Here is a 27,100-nt window from a genome sequence, read left to right on the forward strand (position 1 = left end):
TGCACAAGCAGTATTCCCGCTTAGTACAGATATTTTGGCTAGCAAAGGATTCTAAATAGCAAGCACCACATGTTAGAGGATCCATAACAATATAACTTCTATACAAATATACCCAAGCATAACTCATTATGTTGTCTTCCTTGTCCAACTTCAACTAATTTGCTCAGGTTTGAAAATAATTAATTGGGATCACAATCATAGAAGATGTCCAAGATAGTATATTTATATGTGAAATCTCTCTTCCTTCAATATTCTTTCATGAATTGTTCAAGTGACCAATACAATGTTTGCTAACCTTCAAAAAATTTACCACCTCTACTTCTTATATGTGAAGGCATTACTCCCCATGGGAAAGGCATATGAAACATATATAATTTCAGATTTAAGACATTCAAATCATTCAACCATTTACTCATAGGATATAAGCGAAGCACACGAGTAAATGACAAACTACTCCAAAAAGATATAAGTGAAGATCAATGAGTAGTTAAATAATTATGTAGCTATGTGAAGACTCTCTCTCATTTAAGAATTTCAGATCTTGGGATATTATTCAAACAGCAAGCAAAACAAAAGGAAAAAAAATAAAATGACGCTCCAAGCAAAACACATATCATGTGGTGAATCAAAATATAGCTCCAAGTAAAGTTACCGATGAACGAAGACGAAAGAGGGGATGCCATCCGGGGCATCCCCAAGCTTAGGCTCTTGGTTGTCCTTGAATACTACCTTGTGGTGCCTTGGGCATCCCCAAGCTTAGGCTCTTGCCACTCCTTATTCCGTAGTCCATCGAATCCTTACCCAAAACTTGAAAACTTCACAACACAAAACTTAACAGAAAACTCGTAAGCTCCGTTAGTATAAGAAAATAAATCACCACTTAGGTACTATTGTTAACTCATTCTAAATTCATATTGGTGTAATATCTACTGTATTCCAACTTCTCTATGGTTCATACCCTCCGATACTACTCATAGATTCATCAAAATAAGCAAACAACCAATAGAAAACAGAATCTGTCAAAAACAGAACAGTCTGTAGTAATCTGTATCAAACGTATACTTATGGAACTCCAAAAATTCTGAAATAAATTGGTGGACGTGAGAATTTATCTATTAATCATCTGCAAAACGAATCAACCTAAAATCACTCTCCAGTAAAAAATGGCAGCACATCTCGTGAGCGCTAAAGTTTCTGTTTTTTACAGCATGATCATAAAGACTTCACCCAAGTCTTCCCAAAGGTTCTACTTGGCACAAACACTAATTAAAACATAAAACCACATCTAACCAGAGGCTAGATAGATTATTTATTGCTAAACAGGAGCAAAAAGCAAAGCACAAAAATAAAATTGGGTTGCCTCCCAACAAGCGCTAACGTTTAACGCCCCTAGCTAGGCATGATGATTTCAATGATGCTACATAAAAGATAAGAATTGGAACATAAAGAGAGAATCATGAAGAGTATAAGTAGAACATTTAAGTCTAACCCACTTCCTATGCATAGGGATTTTCTGAACAAACAACTTATGGGAACAATAATCAACTAGCGTAGGAAGGCAAGACAAGCATAACTTCAAGATCTTAACAACATAGAGAGGAAACTTGAAATTATTGCAATTCCTACAAGCATATATTCCTCCCTCATAATAATTCTCAGTAGCATCATGAATAAATTCAACAATATTACCATCACATAAAGCATTCTTTTCATGATCTACAAGCATAGAAAATTTACTACTCTCTACATAAGCAAAATTCTTCTCAATCAGAATAGTGGGAGTATCATAAGAAGCTCGAATACTATAAATTGTTTCCACATTAAAAGAGTAATGTTCAGAAAAAGGGTAATCATAATCATGACAAGTTTTATAAATACAATCATCACTACTTTTTATAGCATAAGTGTCATCACAATAATCATCATAAGTAGCAACTTTGTTCTCATCATAATCGATTGAAACCTCTTCCAAGATAGTAGAATCATTACTAAATAAAGTCATGACCTCTCCAAATCCACTTTCATAATTGTCACATTACTTCCTAAAGTTGAAACTCTTCCAAACCCACTTTCATCAATATAACCATCATAAATAGGAGGCATGCTATCATCATAATAAATTTGCTCATCAAAACTTGGGAGGCTAAAAATATCATCTTCATTAAACATAGCATCCCCAAGCTTGGGACAAACATTAATTGCAGCAAATAAATTCTCAAACTTGTCATTCTCATCAAACATAGCATCCCCAAGCTTGGGCCTTTTCATATCATAAGCATAATCACTCTCATCATTAATAGTATGGATAGCACCAATAGTATAGCAATTATTATCATCACAATGAGTAATAGGAGCAACATCATTTGGGAGGGATACCTTTTTACCTTTGTTTCTCCGTCTTTTCTTTTTCTTCTTCACATCATGTGTGGGTTTAATCCTCTTTTTGGAGCTCCTTATTAATGAGATTGGTTGAATAGAAGGCTCCTCCTCGTTACCTGATTCATCATAAGAAATAATAGGAAGATATTGGGAAGTCTCTTCCCTTTCATTAGTATTATCTTCATCTTCTATTTGTTTTCTTGTCTTTATGTAATTGGCAATATAAGGATTTTCAATGCAATTCACTGCACAATACAAAAAAAATTCTTCTAGATCAAAATCAAGAAATCTATCAAGATTAAATTTTGGAATACCCTCAGTTATACGTTTCATTTCTTCATACCCCAAAAGAAGACTAAGCTGTTTATGATGCTCAAGGGTAATCAAGTTATCACAATTTTTAACATTATTTGATCATGAAACAAATAACATTGGAGCTTTAAATGACCAGGTCATTGCAAAGTTCACAAGGATGGCGATAAATATTGAAGATTTCAGCACAATCATCTAGCCTTTCTTGCAACCATTTAGTTTCCAAATACTTATGCCTCTTGCAAAATCTATCTTCCCTATTTGGTGTGTACTTGCAAGCTCTATGTATTCCACAAAAGTTGACATGCTTATAAGAGACATTTTCATCATGACTAGTGCAATCATCATTAGTACTATGGTTATTCAAGGAATTCAAACTAACAACATTGCAATCATGCTCATCATTCAAAGATTTAGTGCCAAACATTCTAATGCATTCTTCCTCTAGCAATTGAGCACAATTATCGGAATCCTTATTCTCATGAAAGATATTAAAAAGATGAAGCATATGAGGCACCCTAAATTCCTTTTTTGTAGTTTTCTTTTATAAACTAAACTAGTGATAAAACAAGAAACAAAAAGATTCGATTGCAAGATCTAAAGATATACCTTTAAGCACTCACCTCCCCGGCAACGGTGCCAGAAAAGAGCTTGATGTCTACTACACAACCTTCTTCTTGTAGACGTTGTTGGGCCTCCAAGTGCGGAGGTTTGTAGGACAATAGCAAATTTCCCTCAAGTGGATGACCTAAGGTTTATCAATCCATGGGAGGCATAGGATGAAGATGGTCACTCTCAAACAACCCTGCAACCAAATAACAAAGAGTCTCTTGTGTCCCCAACACACCCAATACAATGGTAAATTGTATAGGTGCACTAGTTCGGCGAAGAGATGGTGATACAAGTGCAATCTGGATGGTAGATATAGGTTTTTTTAATCTGAAAATATAAAAACAGCAAGGTAACTAATGATAAAAGTGAGCGTAAACGGTATTGCAATGCTAGGAAACAAGGCCTAGGGTTCATACTTTCACTAGTGCAAGTTCTCTCAACAATAATAACATAACTGGATCATATAACTATCCCTCAACATGCAACAAAGAGTCACTCCAAAGTCACTAATAGCGGAGAACAAACGAAGAGATTATTGTAGGGTACGAAACCACCTCAAAGATATCCTTTCTGATCAATCTATTCAAGAGTTCGTAGTAAAATAACACAAAGCTATTCTTTCCGTTCGATCTATCCTAGAGTTCGTACTAGAATAACACCTTAAGACACAAATCAACCAAAACCCTAATGTCACCTAGATACTCCAATGTCACCTCAAGTATCCGTGGGTATGATTACACGATATGCATCACACAATCTCAGATTCATCTATTCAAACCAACACAAAGTAGTTCAAAGAGTGCCCCAAAGTTTCTACCGGTGAGTCAAGACGAAAACGTGTGCCAACCCCTATGCATAAGTTCACAAGGTCACTGAACTCGCAAGTTGATCACCAAAACATACATCAAGTAGATCACGTGAATATCCCATTGTCACCACAGATAAGCACATGCAAGACATACATCAAGTGTTCTCAAATCCTTAAAGACTCAATCCGATAAGATAACTTTAAAGGGAAAACTCAATCCAATACAAGAGAGTAGAGGGGGAGAAATATCATAAGATCCAACTATAATAGCAAAGCTCGCGATACATCAAGATTGTGCCAAATCAAGAACACGAGAGAGAGAGAGAGATCAAACACATAGCTACTGGTACATACCCTCAGCCCCGAGGGTGAACTACTCCCTCCTCGTCATGGAGAGCGCCGGGATGATGAAGATGGCCACCGGTGAGGGATTCCCCCTCCGGCAGGGTGCCGGAACAGGGTCCCGATTGGTTTTTGGTGGCTACAGAGGCTTGCGGCGGCGGAACTCCCAATCTAGGTTATTTTCTGGAGGTTTCTGTATATATAAGAGGTTTTGGCGTCGAGAAAAAGTCAGGGGGTCTCCGGGCTGTCCACGAGGTAGGGAGGCGCGCCCAGGGGGGTGGGCGCACCCCCCACCCTCATGGGCAGCCCGGGACTCTTCTGGCCCAACTCTTTTACTCCATGGCCTTCTTCTGGTCCAAAAATAAGCTCCGTGAAATTTCAGGTCAATTGGACTCCGTTTGATTTTCCTTTTCTGTAAAACTCAAAAACAAGGAAAAAAACAGAAGCTGGCACTGGGCTCTAGGTTAATAGCTTAGTCCGAAAAATCATATAAAATAGCATATAAATGCATATAAAACATCCTAGAAGGATCATATAATAGCATGAATACTTCATAAATTATAGATACGTTGGAGACATATCAATGAGGAGCTTCTTCTCCGGACTCCATGGAGATCGTGAAGGTGCTCCCCCACTCCCCTCCCTCTGTCCGGGTACTCGTACTGACGGCCTCCGGCTCGAGAAAGTATCCGCTGCACCTCTGCCCTCTCCTGATTGCCATGATTTTAGCCCACGATTTTCATTTGATTGATGTTCTGAAGATGCTTACTCAAGTCCAGGTCTCCAATGATGTGCAGAACTCTTGCAGGCACCCTTGTCATTGCAAAAATCAAGACAAGCTATGAAGGGGCCTACTCCCTCCGTCCGTGAATAAGTGTACATCTAGCTTTTGTACTAAGTCAAAATTTTAAAATTTTGACCAACTTTATAGAAAAGAATAGTAGCATATATGACATCAAATTGATATATTATGAAAGTACATTCGAAAATGAATCTAGCGATATTAATTTAGTGCCATAAATGTTGGTACGTTTCTCTATAAAGTTGGTCAAAGTTTTAAGACTTTGACTTAGGACAAAAACTAGATGTACACTTATTCGCGGACGGAGGGAGTACATCGTAATGAAGAGGGGTGCAAAAGGAAGCGTGCCTTTTCTTGATCTCTTAAATATGTATGCTAATCTCTTTCAGCCATTTCTCCTCTACCTCTTATTTCCACTTTTGCGATTGTTTAAATCTATTAACAGAATTTGAGGCTCAACTTGCTTCTTTACAGAACCATGGGAGCGGAAGAGTGGATATGGGAAAGTGGCAAACACAAGTGCTATGAATCTGTTCTTGCACTAATATCATATCATCTTCTCATATTGAAAGAGTCAAGAAGGGAAGTTACCCAATATTATGTTAGGCACTTTGTCATGGTTCGTCCTCGTAAGCTTTTATACATGGCCATTGGTACGCATTTCATCTCTTTGTTATGGAGGGAATTCTCTCCCCGATCTTTTCCATTATATACACTGGTTTGGTGGTTGAAATTAGGAGTCCTAAATATACTTAACTCTGTTGCCCGTTACGTATTATCATGCAGAACGTGTTGCCATAATGCAACTATGTATACACTCATATGATAGTTCGTCCTGATGTTTACACTCACATGATGGTTCCTTTAGTGTTGCAATTGAAATTACTCATCAGTGTCTTGGTTATACTGAAGTTTGCCATCTTCCTGAAATATATGTAGTTGACTGTTGCAAGGACGCGAACCATATTACTGTTGCAAGAAAGAATTCACTTAGGATATTATCATCGGGTTTGAAGGAAAGATGTTGCATGGCCCTCTTGTTTCGGTTATGTCCTGGTACTGATTCAGAGGGCACTGGCATCAAAGGTAATGAATCTCCATTTTGGTTTTTGCTATTTATCTCAAGTATATAATAAATTGTTGGGTTCCTCCAATTTTCTTTGTTGTTATGTTTCTGAATACACTCTCCGTTCCCCAGTTCTGTAAGGATATGCAATTTTGGCTGATGGCCTCGTGGCTGATTGCAGCTTGACAGAACGCAGTTTCATCTATAAATATGATCTGAGAGTTAGCTTGTTTGCTTGTTGACTCATGATATGTTATTTTCCTTTTAAATTGATTTTTGATCAGTAGTAGATAAACCATGTCCAAGATTGGGAGATTAACTAAAGAGCTAGGCTGAGGTTTCACTGCTCAGTCTATCAGTAGAAACAATATTGTTTGGTTTATACAATGGTTACCTGAGAAGTTCATCTTCCTCTATGCAAATATTACATGATAAGTAATGGGACCGCTATCTTTAATTATTTCTTGTAGAGCCCGTGTGTTGCAACGGGAGAAAAAACAACACAAGCTCTTAACCCAATAACCATCACTCAAGACAACCATCACTAGTAGAAAACAGGGCTTTGGTTGGGGCCTGGTCAGCCCATTAGTCCCGGTTCTATCACGAACCGGGACCCATGGGGGCATACGTCCCAGTTCGTGCGCCCAGGGGTCCGGCCGGGCCTCGGGAGGCATTTGTCCCGGTTCTTGTGGACCCATTTGTCCCGGTTCTAGGCACGAACCGGGACCAATGGTCCTCGCTCCTGGCCCACAGGCATTGGTCGCGGTTCGTGCCTAGAACCGGGACAGAAAGGTAGCCTTTAGTCCCGGTTCCAGCCACGAACCGGGACCAATGAGGTGGCCATATATACCCCCTCGCCGGCGAGCAGAGCACTCCACACTGCTCTGTTTTTTCTGGCCGGCGAGGGGAGAGCTTTGTGGTGCTCTAGCTCACCTCCTATGCATATGAGGTGTTCGATGAAATACCCGAGCCACACTAGTTAAGCTTTCTCCTCTCGAAACTCGACCTCCGAGCTCCATTTTCCCTGAGATTTGTCTAGGTTTAGCGGTCCGTCACATCCCGTCCCCGTCTTCACCGCCGTCGATCACCCATGCCGATCTCATCGCCGGCACCATCGGCGAGCCTCTTGTTCTTATCTTCTTTCTGAAAGAAAAATAATTCTTACTTCAGATAGATACTTGTCTAATTTTCTTACTTTTATTATCCCTTGTTATTATATAGTGCGATGGTTTTGGTATCTGCCCCCATCGGCCCTCGTCTTGTCTATGATTCGGATGTGGTATTTATTGTCTTTTTATAACTATTTGGTTAATTTATTGTTTATGACAATTATGCTGACCAACGTGACATAGATTTTATTTATCTAGGAGGTAGTTGAACCGGAAATTCCAACCGACCCTATTGTCGAGAGGTTAAATTTAGTTGAAGAAGAAAACAATTACTTGACGGAAAAAATAAAAAATTGAGGAGGAGAAGATGATATTGGAGTTGCATGTTGCGGATGTCGTCGATGATCACAAGATCAAGACGGATGCAATGCAGTTGAAGATTAGAAAGATTAGAAAATATGCCATTCATACCGAGGCTTGGTATCATTATGTCGTTGGATCAATTGTTACCTTGGTTGTGATTATGATCGCATTTGTTGTTGGATTGACAGGTTTTACATAGTTTCAATGTATGGTTTAACTAGATGCTCTGGAGAGCTATATGTTGTTCAATTTGAACTATGTATGTACTTTGGTTTTAATGTGATGATGAACTTCTATTAATTTGGTCACTTATCTATCCATGTGAATCTGTAATGGTTTTTGACACACATAATTATATATAATGCACGCAGATGAACCGACAATGGATGTACGGTGACAGACACACCTTCGAGTACATTAAGGGCCTGCATAATTTTCTGAAGTGGCTGAGCCAAACAAGCAGAATGGTTTTATATGTTGTCCATGCCCTAACCCTCTCAACCTTTTAGCACATGCTATGTGGGTGAAATGATGATACCATGCCAACTTTCAACCTTTTCAGAGTTCATTTGAAATGCTTTTGAATTTCAGGGTCTTATAGCTCAAAAAAATTAGTAAATGCATGAAAAATAACAAATGAAGTCAGAAAGGGTTGAAAATTGATGATGTGGCTTTGAATGGTGCATTTTGAACACACAAAAAGTCTGTAGTTCAAGTAAGTTCAAAAAAAATGAAATCCCTTTGTAACAGATGAGTTTCCATATGAAACCCTGATACTTCGAAAGAGATTGTCCGTTTTGTACACGAAGTGCATCTAGTTTTTGTCGTAACCCTATCAACTTTTTAGCACATGCTATGTGGGTGAAATGATGATACCATGCCAACTTTCAACCTTTTCAGAGTTCATTTGAAATGCTTTTGAATTTCAGGGTCTTATAGCTCAAAAAAATCAGTAAATGCATGAAAAATAACAAATGAAGTCAGAAAGGGTTGAAAATTGATGATGTGGCTTTGAATGGTGCATTTTGAACACACAAAAAGTCTGGAGTTCAAATAAGATCAAAAAAAGAAAATCCCTTTGTAACAGATGAGTTTCTGTATGAAACCCTGATACTTCGAAAGAGATTGTCCGTTTTGTACACGAAGTGCATCTAGTTTTTGCCGTAACCCTCTCAACTTTTTTGCACATGCTATGTGGGTGAAATGATGATATCATGCCAACTTCCTCAAGGCCTGAAGCTAAGCAACGTGCAGGTGAGCGCCTCTCCTTCATATCTTCTCTGCACTCAGGGCTTATAAACCGCTGCGAGTGCCTCTCGCTTGGCGAGGTGGGACTAAAAAACAGTTGCAGAACCGGTACTAAAGGTGCTCGTGGGGAGCCTTAGAACAGGTACTAAATGAAATGCCTTTGTAACAGCCTTAGAATCGGTACTAAAGGAATCAACTAAAAAGCTTTTATAAACCTCTAGTATTATTGAAACTAAAATTATATAAAATTTATGCAACTAAAATTACAAAGTATTTTCTGTTCAAAACATTAAAAGCAAAAAAGAATTTACATAAAATCAATAAAAAAGCAAAAAAGAAAAGAAAATAAATAAGTAGAAACAAAATAAACTTTAATGAAACTCTAACAAAAAAAGAATGAAATAGAAAACTTTAATGAAACTCTAATAGCAAAAGGAATCAACTAAAATTATCAAAGTATTTTCTGTTCAAAACATTATAAGCAAAAAGCAAATAAAATAAATAAGTAGAAACAAAATAAAATAAGTAGAAACAAAATAAAATAAATAAGTAGAAACAAAATAAACTTTAATAAATAAGTAGAAATAAAATAAAATAGCAACAGTAAGTATTTTGTTGTAAGTAGAAACAAAATAAAATAAATAAAGCAACAAGGAAAACAAAAAAAAGTGCCACCTACTGGGCCACCACGGCTTGAATATGACTAGAAACCCAATCATGGGCCAGGATTCAGGCCCGCAACAGGCCCAGTAGGCCCACAGGCACACAGTGTACGGTTAGGCCCAAAAGCCTGCAATTGAGAGGAGCTCGAGAGGGTGGGCGCAGCGGCGCTTATAAACCACTCTCGAGCTCTCTCAGCTAGCGAGGTGGGACTAAACTTTTGACGCGGGGCAGCACAAGGCCTTTGGTCCCGGTTGGTGGCACCAACCGGGAATAAAGGGGTGCTTTGGTACCGGTTCGTGGCACCAACCGGTACCAATGCCACCCTTTAGCCACGAGCCGGTACAAATGCCACCCTTTAGTCCCGGTTGGTGCCACCAACCGGGACCAAAGGCCTCTGCTTCCCGCCCTTTGGGTTGCTGAAAAGAGATCTTTTGTCCTGGTTGGTGGCACAAACCGGGACTAATGGGGGCATTGGTCCCGGTTGGTGCTATGAACCGGGACCAATGCTCTGGGTATGTAAGCAGGACTTGTGACAATTTTCACTTCTCATCTCGCAGTTGCCGCCCCGACGACGCCGACGACATCGACGCCACCAAGTTGTCGCCCCCGTCCGCCGTCTCCGTCGTCGCCGTCACCCCTGCCCCGACCTCGACGCGCCCTGCCCCGACCTCGCCGCGCGCTACCCCGACCTCGTCGTCGCACACGCCGAGCGGCCTGCCCCGACCTTGCCACCGCTCGCCTGCACTGTGAGCCTCACCGCGCCGTTCCCCTCCTCTCCCCCTTCCCCCCTGCGCCCAAACGCCGCCGCCCGCCCCGACGCCGACGGCGAAGGCGCTGTTCACACACACACACACACACACACACACACACACACACATATATATATATATATTTGTTCATATTGTAGTAGTAGTAGTAGATGATGATGATGATGATGTCTGTATGTTCATATGCAAAAGTTAGGAATTTTTCTGTTCATCGAATTTTTTGGGTGATATTATTGTAGAATATGCAAATGTTTGTATGTTCATATGCAAATAATATGTCATTTTTTATAGAATTTTTATGATTTTTTTCTGTTGTAATCTTGTTCATAGAATTTTTATTTTGTTCATAGAATTTTTATTTTTTTTCTATTGTAATTTTGTTCGTAAAGTTTTAGGATGAAAAAAATAAGAAGAAGAAGAAAAAAAAAGGGAGGAGGAGAAGTTTCGTTTAGTTTTAGGATTATTTTAGTTTATGTTTAGTTTAGGAAGAAGGAAAAGAAAGAGGAGAAGAAGAGGAGAAATAAATAAGAAGAGGAAAAAAGGAAAAAAAAGAGGAGAAGAAAGAAAGGAATAGAGGAGAAGAAGAAAAAATAGAATAAAAAATAGAAAATTCTATTTTTTCTTCTTGTCCTCTATTCCTTTCTTCTTCTCCTCTTTTTTTTTCTTCTTCTTCCTTTTCTTATTTTTGATCGGGTATGTCGTTATCGATATACCCCCTCCCTGATAACTTCGACATGAGGGGGGGGAGGGGTACGGCCGCCGAGGGTTCAAGGGGCGAGGGTTGGGAACTAGATAGGGTAGAGGGTCGAGGGTCACCAAGGGGTCGAGGGTCGCCGAGGGTTCGAGGCACGAGGGGTCGAGGGTCGAGGGTTCAAGGGTTGTCGAGGGACTGATGGTTACTTCGTTGCCATGTTCGTACCATCATGCGCCTGTTACTTTCGCCTAGTGATGAAGACATGGTTTTGTTGAATCCTTTGACACTAGACAAACGTGACATGAGGGGGTCGAGGGTCGGGAAATAGGGTAGAGGGTCGTGGATCGCCCGAGCAGTCGAGGGTCGAGGATCGCCGAGGGGTCGAGAGGTTGCCTAGCTAGTGTCAAAGTATTGAAGAAATCCATGGATTTGCATATGAACCCTTGAAGCGTTGCCGAAGCCACCCAAATTTACCAAGTTAAAAGAGCGTTGTCGTCGAGGCCACCCCGAACCCTTGAAGCGTTGCCGAGGCCACCCCAAACCCTAGAGAAGCGTCGAGGCCACTAATACGATTCCTTGTTGTGATTAGGTAGCTAGGTCTACGTTTGCCACTAATATATCAACCTGCTGTCATGTTTGTATAATAATTGCCATGTTGTAATATTTGTAGAAACAATGGAGCACGAACGAGACGAGGCAGCAGAAGAGGTGTTGGGGGACATAATCTTAGCCGGAGCTGATGTCTTGTCGTATCTTAATGACAATGATGGTCTGGAAGGACAGGGTGAAGAAGCAGGCTACGGTGATCGAACAATGGAGGAGGAAATAAATGATTATGATGGCTCCGGTGACCGAATGCCGGTGCAAGAAGGAGACCGTGATGACGGCTCCGATGACCGAATAGAGTCTGGCCAGGTATATATATTAATTAAGCCTGTGCTGACTAGCTAATTGATCCATTCATTGTTTTGGTATGTACACATATTAACTCTCGTCTTTCTTCTTTTTTCTAGCCCTCCGGATCGAGCACAACTTCGGTAAAGAAACGAGCCCCGAAGAAAAAGTTGCGCTCGGATGAAAGGTTCACGATCACAGCAATCGCGCGCGATGGCCAACCGATTGAAGCCATCCGGACCAAGGAAGCATTTTCTGCTCAGTGCGGGGTTCTTGTTAGGGACAAGATCCCAATCAGCATCCAACAATGGTTTAAGCCTAAGAAGGAAGACCCTGAGGTGTCTTATGTAACGATATGCAGAAAGATGATCTTTGGACCGCGCTGAAGGCAAATTTCACCCTACCGCCAGAGGAGGATCCGGAGAAGCCAGTTAAAGAGCAATTGATCAAGTCTCATGCTCTTAAGAAGATGGCAGATCTATTCAGGAGGTGGAAGAATGAGCTGAAAACATCGTTTGTCGACCAAGAAAAGACACCAGAATTCACCGGCCGGTATGAGAAGATCAGAGATCACTGGGACACATTTGTGGCCCACAAGACATCGGACAACAGTGAGAAGATGTCAGTGACAAACAAGATAAATGTTGTGAAGAAGGAGCATCACCATCGCACGGGGTCAGCTGGCTACCTCAAAGCCCGGCCGTTGTGGGCCAAGGCTAAGAATGACCTGCTTTATAAAGTGGTCGAACCAGAGACATTGAACTGGCCAGACCGTTGCCAAACTTGGTTCTTCGGGGTTGGCAGAACCTTGGACCCTGTATCAGGGAAGTGCATTTGGACGAACGAGCAAATGCACATACCCGTCACGAAGCTTCAGGACTATATCGCCGCAGCTCGGCAAGGGACGTTCATTCCAGACAGAGAGAACAACGAGCTCACAATGGCCCTCGGGAATCCTGAGCACCCTGGACGGACACGAGGCACGCCAGGCTCTGTTCCGTGGAGGGCTGGGTTTCCGGACGCAGGCAGTTACAAATGCCAGGAGAGGAGGAAAGTGGAGCATACCCAACTACAGAAGCTGCACGCAAGGGTACAAGCGTTAGAGGAACGAGAAGCAGTTCACAGCAAGCGACCTGCCGAAGCTACCCCCAAAGCTACCCCGCCATCTTAGCGGAGAAGTAGCATGACTTCCACCAAGCTGCTTCAACTGGAGCCTGTCTTCACGGCTCCTGCTAGCTACCCCGTGGATGCTATCATGGAGTCTTAACATTGCCACCTTATGACGTAATAGCAGAACTTCAAAGTCAAGGCGGCTGTCGGCTCTGTTCGACCTCCTGAACCCAATGCAACTTTTCACTACCGTCCAATTCCAGAAGGATATGCTAGGGTGACGGTGGACGAAATAACGGAGGGATTTGAGGACCTCAAGCGTGACCACCCTACCGGTGAAGGGGAGACTCGGCTGGGTTCTGCTCTGAAGACTCCACGCCTATGGTGGAAGGAGCTCATCAACCTTCCAAACTGGACGCCTCCGCCTCCCCCTCCTCCTCCTCCTCCTCCTCCTCCTCCTCGGTGAGTCAGGGCACTCCGCCTCCTCCTCCGGCGAGTGATCAGGGCACTCAGCCTCCTTCTCCGGTGCGTGGCGGCACTCCGCCTCCTTCTCCGGCTGCGCCGGCGCGCCCGAGCAGCCAGCCTCCTCCTTCTCCGCCTCGTCAGCAAGGGCGGAAGAGACCCGCAGCCGCTCCGGCTGCTCCGGCGTGTCGTATTCCTTCTCCTCCGCCTCGTAAGCAAGGAAAGAAGACAGCCGCAGCTGCTCCGTCTGCTCCGGCGTCTAGCAGTATAGCCAGAGGCGGGAGACAATACAGATTCGGTCCATCTCTCAAGCCTCTAGAGAAGTTACCATACGAGAGGACCGTGGAGGAAAACAAGAAGATCGTGGAAGCCGAAGTGAGGGACTACTTTGGAGCGGTGAAAGCAAAGAAACATCCACCTCCGGAGGAGAAGATAGATCCGGTGAAAGCGAAGCGCACTATTGATGCCCTGAAGCAACCACCACCTTCTCCGCCGCAATCCAACTATGATCGCATTATTCAAAGGTCATATATCCAAGCGGAGCGGTTGGTAAGTACTATCAGTGATCAAAGGTTAGCAGAACGACGAGCTGGGAAAAAAATTGCCCAACTCGGTGAACAAGCGAACCAATCGTGCCCCCCGCTCAAGGTGTCTAGTGGTATCGTCGCTAATCATCCAGAGATTTTGCCCAATACCAATCTTGGAGATTAGCCGCCCGACGATGTACATTATGATTTCTTGGAGGTGGACGAACACAAATACCATTACAGGAAGCCTCTCGTCAAAGATGAAAGGTCTCTAACAATGATGATGCGAAAATTCCATGATTGGTACATGAAAACCCTCAGAGAGTCTGGGGGGAAGAATACTTTGACGCTGAGAGTTAAAGAGGAGCATGACCTCATTGGAATTGATATGTTGTCTGTTCCATTTGAGGAGTTCTTCCAGTTTTTCAATCAAAAGGCCCTCGATAAATTAACGTTCACTTGCTACTACGTGTAAGTACTACTTCTGTCATTAAGTCTCTATATATAGGTCAGCTCTTTCATTGCATGTATATATAATTATGCTCACTATATTATGCAGATTGAATATCGCCGAATTGAAGAAAAGACAAATCGGTGATATTGGGTTCATTAACACAAATCTCATAGATGAATTTACGGTTGAATTTCAAGCCAAAGATACCGAGGCCAACTTGCTACGATCGTTGGTAATAAATCAAAACAAAGATATAATACTCTTTCCTTACAACTTCAAGTGAGTGTTACTGTCTTGTGCATATTCGGTTTCCCTTATTAGTCAAGGTTATAGTAATGTAATTGATGAGTTATGCATGCATGCGCAGGTTCCACTATATTCTCCTAGAGATTAAGCTTGAGCATGGACTAGTAACCGTCTTAGACTCGAGACGAAAAGATCCCTAGGAGTATGCGGACATGACTGAAATGCTCGAGAAGTAAGTTAAATCGATCATTATCGCATCATATCGGCAACTTTGTTCACTTCCTGATATCAAGTAATTGTTTTCTTTGTCTGGCAGGGTTTGGAAAAAATTCACCGCAAAAGCTCCGGGACTGCCGGGGAAGCTGCGATTTAGACACCCGAAAGTAAGTACTACTAGCTAGTTCCGCGCATCTCCTAGTGATTCAAGCACTAGTTTCATCAATACCATTTAGCATGCTTGCTTATCAGTTTGATTGACCTCTATTTCTTGTAAAGTGGTTGTGGCAGGAAGCCGGGAATAATTACTGTGGATACTACGTTTGCGAGTCCATCCGCCACACGACCTGTGAGCGGGGCTACTCTAAAAAACAATATGAAATGCGTAAGCAATAATCTTCACAATTCTATTTTATTACCATCATTTGTGTTGAGTTTCATTCATTCATATATATGTATTGACCCCCTTCTTCAAATTAATAGATGTTTCAGATGCGGGATGAACTCCTAGCACCAGATCGCATGCGAGCAATTCAAGAGGAATTGGCGGCATTCTTTCTTGACCACGTGATCAATAAAGACGGAGAATACCATGTGGACCATGAGTTCATATATAATTAGGGTATTATATTGTAAGAGATCTTATATTGTATATATGTAGCCAGTAGCGTCGGATAGATATACGAAAACTTGTTGTTCGACCAATCTCTCGGAGAAGGAGAGGTCGATATCACTTCTCTCTATATGCATATGATCACGACGATCTTTTGTACTTAATGGTTTCCTTCATTTTCTTACTAGCTAGCGTGTCGAGTCCTCTCTATACGTATAGTACGTAGCGTCGACCAAGCACGGAGATAAGAGAGGACACTTCTCTCTATTAAGTAGCTAGCTAACACAATATATGAAACACCTAAATTAACCCCCCAAAACCCCCTAAACCCACCCCCTTTCAAAAAAACAAAAACCTCAGCTCCTGCCAGCTGCTGACGTGCGGATGCCTTTCGGTCCCGGTTGGTTGCCCTCCTTCCTGGGCTCACCGCAGTGGCCACGTGGAGGCCCATCTATCCCGGTTGGTGTAAGAACCAGGACTAACGGTATAGGGCTTTAGTACCGACCCTTTAGTCCCGGTTCCCCAACTGGGACAAATGGGCCTTACGAACCGGGACAAATGGCCCTTTTTCTACTAGTGCATAGGTCCACGTCCTTTATTTTAGCGAGGCATCACATTTGTGTTATCGGTTATCCTCCTTCTCACCCTCGCCAGTGGTGGCCTCAGTGTTAACATAAACAAAAACATGTTTTAATGTGCTTAATCTTAAGCTCTCTCTCTCTCTCTCTCTCTCTCTCTCTCGTGCGCGCGCGTGATGTGAAATTTGTTGTTTTTTCTCTGTGAGGTTTTTCATATGTGTGCATGTGTGTTTATCGATGATTTCTTTCGTCTCTATATGGTTTTAGTGGGTGTTTATTTGCAATATGGATCACCGCCGATACGAAAGAAAAATGGACCGTGCACTATAGATTATAAGTTTGCTTCCAAAATAGTATTTAAAATATTTTTGATGGGTAAAAATAATACAATATTCTGATTTTACACATTTTTCTAATCAAATTTCCGCGGAGCAACGTGGGTTGCAACTTGAGGGACGCGGCGAGATCATCCTCTTGGACCCACTGGCCGTTACGTCTGGCGAGGGCGTTGACGACGACGATGGCCGTGCCCTGCTGCGCACGCGGTTGGCCGGCGACGGCGGTCTCCGAAGGGAGGTCTTCGTAGAAAGCATGCGTCGCTAGCCTCACCGGCCGGTTGAAAGGGTTGATGGAGGAGGTCATCTCGACGGCGTGGCTGTAGGAAGCTCTAGCAGATTGATCGGACGCTGAGAACTAGCGTAGGTTTGAGAATATATAGACTAGGCCGACCCGGCTGGGTTGGATTCCAGGTTGGAATCAGCAATATATATTTTTGGTGGAGTCTGGATGCAAAGCACCTAAAGTTCCGTCTCGATATGCATGAGCGTGGGGGGTTTAGGACCGGTCGATTAGCAAAAGGGCACGTGCGTTGTAATGGAAGAAAAAAATTCAGAATTTCCAATGGCCATGACCACATTTTGCTACAGCACCGAGATGCACTATCACTCTCAATTTCGAGAAATCATGAACATTGTTTTAAACCCGTGCACATATTTGAAATCATGAATATTTTTCAAATTCGTGAACACTTTTACAAATTTTTGGACATTTTTCAAAAACATATTTGAATTCATTCATTTTTTTACTATTTGCAAACATTTGATTAACTAATTTTCTAGAATTGGTGAACATTTCTAAAATCGACGAGCATTTTTTTGAAATTGGTGGAACCATTTTTAATTCACAAACATTTTTTTGATTTGACGAACTTTTTTGAAATGCACGATCATTTTTTGAATCAGTGGACATTTTATGAATGAATAAACTATTTTGTAAGTCACGAACAGTTTTTGAAATTTTAAGATATTTTTCCATTTATGAATATTTTTTGAATTCATGAAATTTTGTTCAATTTCATTAATATTTTTTACTACAAGAACTTTTTAAAAATAACGTACTTTTTTTATTTCCCAAACATTTGTTTCAAAGTTACGAACATTTTTTGAATAAGCAAACACTTTTTTTTTACAAAATCCCAAACATTTTTCTAATCCACAAACATTTTATCTAAAAAATGTCAGTGTTTCTACTTTCGGAACTTTTGTTAAGTCCCAAATTATTTAAAGTAGAAAAAATGAAAGGGAAAAGGAAATAAAAAATAAAAACAAAATTTAAAATACAGGCCACTCCTATATGGGCCGGCCCAAACGGACGCGTTGCATCTTCTCCGGCGCGCAGAGAGCTGTATAGGAGGTCCCTACTGTTTGGGCCAGCCTAGGCGGGGGATTGCCCTATGTGAAATGTTTTTTGTCACTTATGGATGGCCTTGGTGGGTAATATAATGCAACTTTAGGGGCAATTTTCATGACGTACGGCCAGAAGCAATAGCTCCTTTATTATTAGGTATTTGATTTATATTGAATTGTCGCAATATTTCTGTTCCCTTTCTGGTTTAGTGCTACTAGTACTCAAAATGTTGACCATTATTCAAAAAATGTTAATATTGTATTTGAAAAATGTCAAAAGTGTATATAAAATGTAGACATATACCAAAAAAGTACAATGTGTGTGGAAGAAATTAGATAGAAAATAATTAATTTTTGAAAAATGTTAACCATGTATTTCAAAAAAAAATATTTAGATCACTTAGATAGTCATTTAAATGATCATTTAGATCACTAAAGTAGTGATTTAAAATTATATTAGTTTATAGAGGGAGTATGTTTCTGATGTATATGAAAATCTTAGAATGTGTACTGAAAAAATTTGGCATGGGTTGAAAAAAATGAAACCGATGAACATCGACAATTTTTTCATGGAAGAAAGAGTACCCTTCGGCTAGGGTTTCTCATGCCTCCCGCCGGTGCCGCCGCTAGTCTACTTCATCTCCTATGGTCTTAGGGCAATGGAGGCATGGTGGATCCCAGCCTTTGCCAATGGGAGGGCTCCATTTTTTCATGCTCTTTTGAGTTTTGTTAGGGTTTGTGTCCTGCTCAAAGAGGCGAGGCGGCGGCGGCTCTCCGATGATGGAATAAGATTCTCCCTGCCTAGCCCCGTCCCGGTGGTGTTTCTAGCATCATTGGAGGGCGTATGGAGGTTTGTCTCCAATGGATCTCGCGGGATTGGATCGACGTTTGTCTTCCATGGATCCATCTGGATCCTGTCTTCGTTCGTCTGTGTTTCTGTGTCTACAAGTTTGATCTTTCTGATTTACGCTTCTCTTCATCAGCGGCGGTTGTGCTTCTGGTGCGCTGGTCCTTTGTGGCCTTAGCATGAAGACTTCCGGACTGTCTACTACAACAAGGTTTGGCCGGCTCCGATGAGGGAGGGGCGAAGATGGTGGCGCGCCTTCGGCTCGCTCCAGTGCTAGTAGTCGTCGCTAGACGGTCTATAGACCTAGATGCATTTTTTACTTCTGGTGCTCTCTTTGTATTATCTTGTTAGTTGATGCATAGATCAGAAGTTATCCTCACAAAAAAACACCAATGGAAAAGGATAACTGGAAAAGAAACAAAGAAAAACCAATGAAAACCAATAAAGAACCATAGAAAATCAAAGAAAAATAAGAAAATAGGAAAGAAAAGAAAAGAAAAGAAAAATAATGAAACAGAGAAAGAAACGAAAGAAAAATCAAAGAAAAAAGAAGGAAAATAAAAAACCTTTAAAAAATGAGAGTAAAACAAAGTAAACCGGTGAAACACAATGGAAAAACAAAATACCATAGAAACATGTAAAGAAAGAAAAAACCAAAATAAACAACGAAAAGATAAAGAAAGCTAGCGAGCACTTGCTTGAACGATTGATCGAGCACTAAAAACGGGTCGACCCAGTACTGTATAGAACAGGAAAACTCTTGAGGCGAGACACAAGCTAGTCTCGCTATAAGCAAGATATAGCTCTGCTAGATCCCACTGCCCACACACCAATAGAAATCCCAAAGTGGTGGTGGAACCTCGATGAGGTGCACCCACACTGGCTTTACCGGAGCATATCTTGGCCTGGCTTCATTTTCTGATTATTCGGTGTAGTATTTCTACAAGTTCATATCTTTCGAGAAGTACTGCATGAGCTTTTGTGCCACGACATATGACGACATTGTCATTCCATAGCAGAGATGAGAACCCATCATTGTGGTGTCACAACATTTCGATAAAACACTTTGTAGTTGCACTCTAGCTAGGTTAGTCTCGTTGGAGACGAAAGAGTAGAGGTTGTAGTCCTGGTTGTTGTCGTCGCTGTCTTTTGTTTCTTCCGAAAGGGAGGTCGAACCTTTGGTTTTGCATCATTGTGAATTTGTGATCACATAGCCATTTGTTGTTCACCGTTGTAAGTAGCCGCTAACAATGAAGGATAACACCTTGAAAAAGGTTGAGCAATCCAAAGACGATGTGTGTCGTGGATGTTCCATCTAAAAGAGCAATAATAGTCGTCACTAGTTAAAATCGCACAACCACCGACATAGTAAACTTTGTACCCGAGCATGTAGGGCATGTCAGGTATCGACACGTAGAGTAGACCTTGATGCTCCTAGCTATACCTGGCCATACCTCGGGCCGGGCCTAACCAAGTCGGACGCAAAAGATCCAGGCCCGGGCCTGACCCAGCCCAAGCGTCGGGCCTAGAAATCAGACCCAAGCCCAGCCCATACGTGTGAAAGCCCACCGGGCCTCGGGCCCAGTCTCTTTGTTAAATGGAAAATTTGGCGGGCACGGCCCGACCCGGCTTTTGGGCTCAATATCTAGGCCCAGGCACATCTCGTGAGCAACGTCGGGCCGGGCTGCCCATGGTCAGGTATACTCCTAGCACACCTGGGATGAAGGAGGCGAGGAAGTGGCAGTGAAAATGGAAGACGAAAGTCAACGACTGTGGATTGACCTGGGATTAAACCGAGGCCAGCACGGGCTCGTCAGCTTTTCCTCGTTTGGCGTTGCCAGAGTCGCCGTGCTCATCCACCACGCCGTCGATGCCCTACTTCCATCCGTACTTGCAAACCTCCCGTTTCTCTAGGGAGTACTCGCCGGAGGTGAGCGTGGTCGCGCCGACTACGCGCGCGCCCATGGCCATCGAGGAAACGCTCGCGGGAGATCCCAGCCGACATGCATCCCTACACCTGCAACTTGTTTGGTAGAATGCCGGCCACGGACGACGAGACGACCAACCGTTCATCATCGAGAACATCATCTTCGAAGGCGGTGCGGGGGGCGCGTCCTTTGATCTCGACGAGACCCAAAAGCCAAGACGATCGATGCCCCTTCATGGACGGCCACGAGGGCACGACCGACACCTTTGATCATGGCCAAGGAGGCATGACTGACCCCTTCACGCAAGGCCAAGATGGCATGGGCAGCAATTCCCCGCAAGACCACGAATTTTCGGAGGACTACGTCCTAGAAGAACAAGACGAACTGGACATCGATAGAGAGTCTATGCTTTTTGAAGACGAGCTCACCACCCAAGCCAATGCAAATAAGAAGCGCCAAAGCATTCAGACGAAGGCATACACAAAGGATGAGGACAAGCTCCTTTGTGAATGTTGGAGCGACATTGGACAAGACCCCAAGGTTAGTGCCGAGCAGAAGGCGTCAACCTTTTGGCTATGTGTTCATCGCGAATATCATGAACGCAAGAAGTTTGCGCCGTACAAGATCGATAGCAAGAGTGGGTGGGTGTCGCTCTTGAAGCGTTGGAGGGTGATACAACAAGAATGCAACAAATTTTGTGCTACCCTTGAGAGCATCGAGGGATGTCCCGTGAGTGGCCTCGGCATCAAGGACATGGTATTGATGCGTCCATCTTCGTCTCCTTTGTTTCATGATTGCTTGTCCATTTGCCCATATGCTTGCATGCTCTTCATTTGTAGGCATTTCAAGCTTTGGAAGATTTCAAGGCCCAACATGGGAACAAGTCATTCAACCTCACCCATTGTTGGATGGTCATCAATGGGGACGAGAAATTCAAGGTGCAATGTGCCGCCATGAAGGCATGTGGAGGGAAGGAGGCCGTCAAGGATGGCGAGGAAGAGAAGCCGCGGCCGAGGGGAAAGATCAACTCCAAGAAAGAGGACAAGCGTGATGTGGCATTGATTGCCTTGTATGCAACATTGGAAGGCATAATGACCAAGAAGGAAATAAGGGAGGAGAAGCCCCGTCAAGATAAAGAAGAGCAAATAAAGGCCTTCATGGAGATACAAAGGAAGAGGCTCGAGATGGAGGCAGAGAAGAAAGCCAAGAAGCTCGAGATGGAGGCAGAGAAGCAAATGAAGATGCTCGAAATCGAGGCCACCAATGCCAAGACCAAGGCAAAATAAGTGTCGCTTGTTTGCATGACGAAGGGGGTGGAGATCATGAAAGTGGACTTGAGCACAGTGTCCCTAAGGAAGAAGCCTTCGTTCGAGAAGATGCAAACCGACATGCTCAAGTTCGATGATGAGTGATCTCTGTCGGAGAGCATCATGTTTTTTTGTATGCAGCAAGCGTGCCGGCATGACCACGACCGAGATGGTGTGGTTAAACTCCAGTCCCTTTTGTGTGCTGGCATGTGTGCCGGCCGCTGGCAAGTGCACTAGCATGAACTGTGTTGTGTTTTTTTAGAAGGCTGCATGTATGCCAGTCGCTGGCATGGCACCGACATTAACTCTGGGCGATGGCATGGCCCCTGGCATGATCTATAGCCACTGGCCTTTTTATAATTCATATGGTTTTCTATGCGGATGTGAATTGGGTCGGCTGGTTGGGGGCATGGCCGATCCAAACACAAAAGGGGACGGACGACCCGACCTAAACGGAACAAAGGCGGACAAAGCGTGTGTTCGTTTGGGTCAGCGCGTTGGAGTTGCTCTGACGTCGGCTGGACGGTATGAGGATGGAGATGGAGATGACGTGCAGGGCAGAGGCACTTCCCGGGGCCGATGTCGCTCGTGCGGTGGAGCGGTGGGAGGCATAGGTCGGTGAACACTCTGGTAAGTGCGCTACTACTATACAATCTGTACTGCTGCCAGACAGCCGGACAACGAATACAGGCATAAATGGAATAGTGGGTAATAATAAAAATAAATAAATTTCCATACCTTTCTTTGTTGTTTGTGAGCCATTTAGGCTCCTCTTGCGGCGCTCATCGCCCACTAGTTCTAGCAATTCCATTTGTACATGATAAATGGTAGTTGTAATCGACAAAATCTAGATGCCATGCCTATGGATGAAATCTGGATGCCATGCCTACGATATTAGTCTGGCTAATAACAAAGCGCAAAGTGAGGTACACTCCATTCTCCTTGCATCTACAGAAAGGATGTCTAAACTCTAAAGGAAGTGGCGAAGCAACTGTTGAAGGTGGTTCTGAGAAGGAAATTACGTTTGTGCTCAATGGTAGACTAAACTAGAAATTAGTTTTCACTATTAATATGGAACGGGAAAGAAATACCTATCTTGGCCCGACTTGAAGATTGGTGCTGAATCATGTACATATCAAGGAAATTTTTGGAGAACTTGTTATTTTGATTGTTCCATTTGTTATCATTCATTTCAATTACCATCGTATTTCTAGAAATCGTCAATTTGACACTCATTTGAAATTAACAAATAAAAACTTGGAAGCTACTGCAGTTACTCGTGTGTTTTTGACATGAAAAACTGAACAACTTTGACTTGATTATCTTTTGCACCATTTGTTGTTGATGATTTGGGATTGTATTGATTGCACTTAGCCCCTTGTTGTTAAACATCATGTTCAAGCGGATGACCTCTGCATGTGTAAATTCAAGTAAATAAAATATTGTAGATAATTGTTCAACAAAAATTACAAAGCTCTTTGCACCATGCACTACAGAAAAAAGACATATCCGTGACATTTGGGCCGAACGAATTTTTTTTCTGTCATACTTTGACAAACACGGTATCTTTAAGTGCATCTAGTGCCCCTTAGTGATTTTGGTGTATTGAAGACTTAAAGGTTAAGGGACTAATGTATTTATGAGTGTACACAGGTCTATAATGGAGTTTGATATTTACAGAGAAAGTCGACCCCTAAAAATGAAGTTCTTCGACTGAAGACTTTGGATTTCTGAAGACTTTCTGAAGACTTTGAAAGTGAAGAAATTGGTGTGACCTTGAAGACTTGGTATTCATTTGAGGAATACGAAGCGTGAAGACTTTTGTTTTCGTAGTTTCATTTTCTCTTTCTTGATTCATAGGAAACACCGTACTGTAAAAGGGGGTCGAGGAAATACTAAGGAAAAATTTCCATGTGATGCTCAACTCAAAATCCTACACCTACCAATCCCTTCGAGTGAAGCCATTGGAAATCTCATACAGTTCAGTCAATTTCTTCAGTGACAGAGACGAAGTTCTTCTGGTCTCTGAGGAATTTGTTCTAACTGATGAGTTAGGAATTCAGTAGTGCGGATTGCCTACACAGTGAGGAACATGATAGCCCTGAGGAATTTGATACACAAATTTCCGACCGTTGCTGTGCTATGCGCCAGCTATCCCAAAATATCTACCCACCTAACGGTCATATCATTGAAGGGCATTTATGTCTTATCATGCGGGCTGCTCCCTAGGCTATAAATAGCCGCCCCTACAACCACTAGCTGGTTGGATGCTCCAAGAGAAACTGACACTTGTCATTTGAGAGCGTCCCATCCTCCGAGGACTTTGAGCGAAAATCATCAAGTGAGGAAAAACCCCAAACCCAAACACCTACAAACCCAAAGTGATTGAGCATCACTGAAGAGATTGATCCTGCATGGATCCGACGCTTGTTACCTTTGAAGAATGTGCTTCTTCAAAACGGTTATGCGTCATGGTTTAGAGCATCCAAGAGGAAATTGTGGATCGCCGAGTGACCGAGTTTGTGAAGGTTCGGAAGTCACCTGAAGACTTACCACGAGTGATTGGACGAGGTCTGTGTGACCTTAGTTCAAGGAGAATACGGTGAGGACTGTGTGTCCGGGACTGGGTGTCCTCAGGTTTAAATACCTAGCCGCTCCAACCAGATGTACAACTGAGACAGCAGTTGGAACTGGTCTACCAAATCATTGTCTTCACCAAGCCAACTGGTTCCATTTCCTCAACTCTTTCATTTCCTCATCCCTGTGTTGTGCAATTGTTCATATCTATGTTTGAAGCCTTTGACTGAAGACTTTCTCAATTTCCTCAGTTCAATTTCCTCAGTCTGTTTGTCTTCATCCTGTGTTATCCTGTGTTTACGCTTTCTGTACTATGTGCTTGTTTTCATTTCATCTTGATGACTATGCTTGTGTTCTGCTATGCATACTTTGAGTACTTATTCCGCTGCAAGTAGTTCTTCGCTAAGGAATTTCCTCACCCACGAATTCCTCAGTGAAGAATTTATAAAAATCGCCTATTCACCCCCCCTCTAGTCGATATAACGCACTTTCAATTGGTATCAGAGCAAGGTACTCCCTTGTTCTGTGTGATTTTGGTTTAACCACCTGGAGTTTTTGTTATGTTGACAGCAGGTATGATCAAGGTCTCTACTGGGTGTCCTACCTTCGATGGGACGGACTACCCCTACTGGAAGAATAAGATGCGAATGCATCTTGAGGCAATTGATAACGATCTCTGGTATGTTGTGGAAAAAGGTGTTCCCTCTGTCTCACCCTCATTGAACACTGCCGATGTGAAGAGATTCAAGCAACTCGATTCTCAAGCGAAGAATATCATATGTGGCCATGTGAGCAAAGGACAGTATGGAAGAGTGAGTGCTTTGGAAACTGCTTAGCTTATCTGGGATAGGCTGTCCAAAGTAAATGAAGGAGTCTCAACACAGCGTGACTCTCGAGTTGATGTTCTTCGCAATCTCTTCAACCGCTTCAAAAGGCTCGGCAATGAGAATGTTCAACAAACCTTCGATCGCCTCACTGACATCTCAAATGAGCTTCAAGCACTTGGTGCCACTGACATCACCGACCACGAGGTGGTGAAGAAACTGCTGAGATCGCTTGATTCCTCATTTGATACTCTGGCCTTGATGATACAAGAGCGTGCTGATTACAAGTCACTTGTTCCCGCTGATATCCTCGAAAGGCTAAACACTCATGAGTTCCAGCTTATTGAAAAGAGAGATCTCTATGGTTCGAGCTATGGCAGATCACGTGCACTGAAGGCCAAGGCAGTTTCTGAATCTGAAGATGAAGATTCTGAAAGCAGTCTTGGTGATCTTGAAGAACTGAGCCATGATCTAGCACCGCTAGTGAGGAAATTCTAGAAGCTCTCAAGACGTGGTCGCTTTGGAAGACCCTCAAGGAGCAATGATTCCTCATGCAGTGACTACATGAAGAGGCTTTGTCACAAATGCAAGAAACCAGGACACTACATTCAAGATTGTCCTTAGTGGGAAAAGGAATCAAAGAAGAAGAAATACAAGGATTACAGTTCTGATGATACGAAGAAAAACAAGAAATCCTCAAAATCTACATCATCAAAATCCTCAAAGTCTTCATCTCACAAGAAGAGTAGCTCCAAGAAGGCTCGGGCATTCATTGGCAAGGAAATGGACTCTGAGGCTGAATCTGAAGAAAATGAGGAAGAGGAGGCATCCGAGGATTCCGAATCCGGTGTGGCAAGCCTAGCCCTCGCTACTGCATTCGTCAGCAAGTCTATCTTCAATTCTGAAGAAAATGACCTCACCAACAAGGCTGATGAAGGCAATGATGACTACGCTCCCACCTATTGCTTCATGGCAAAGGGTACCAAGGTACTCAAACATGCCTCATCTGAATCAAGTGAAAATGAATCTGATGAAAACCTTAAGCCTAGCTATTCTAAACTTGCTAAGATTGCTGTGAAACAACAAAGGGCCCTTGAAAAGGTTCAAAACATGCTAGACAAGAGTGATGATATGTTGGGTGAAGAAATGGATCGCACTAAAACCTTGACTGAAAATCTTCAGAGACTTCAGACTAGGTATGACAACCTTCAAGGTCATCATAACACTCTCTTATCTGATCATGAGAAGCTTTCTTATGAATTTCTTCAAAGAAAGCAAGATCTTGAGAAGCTAAGAGTGAGTTATGAAGATCTTCAGAAGAAGCGCGATTCATTACTTGCTCAACAAATCAGCGCTGCTCAGGAAGAATTTGTTCCTCCATGTTTGAAATGCATTGAACGTGAATCTGCTAATTCTTCACCTGAATGTTCAAATGCTTCTAATGCTACAAATTCTTCAACTGTCTCTGCTATCACTAATTCCTCATCTGAGGACATTGCTAGTATCACTGACGATGCAGGTTGAAGGAATTGTACATGACAGGCATGTACAAAAGCCTCAAAGGGCATCAGACTCTTTGTGATGTGCTTAAAAGGCAGATCCTCAACAGGAACCCTAGGAAAGAGGGTATTGCCTTTGGGAGGAAACTCAATGCTGATGGTACATAT

This window comes from Aegilops tauschii, chromosome 7 (assembly GCF_002575655.3).
Source record: "Aegilops tauschii subsp. strangulata cultivar AL8/78 chromosome 7, Aet v6.0, whole genome shotgun sequence".
In the NCBI taxonomy this organism is placed as follows: Eukaryota; Viridiplantae; Streptophyta; class Magnoliopsida; order Poales; family Poaceae; genus Aegilops; species Aegilops tauschii.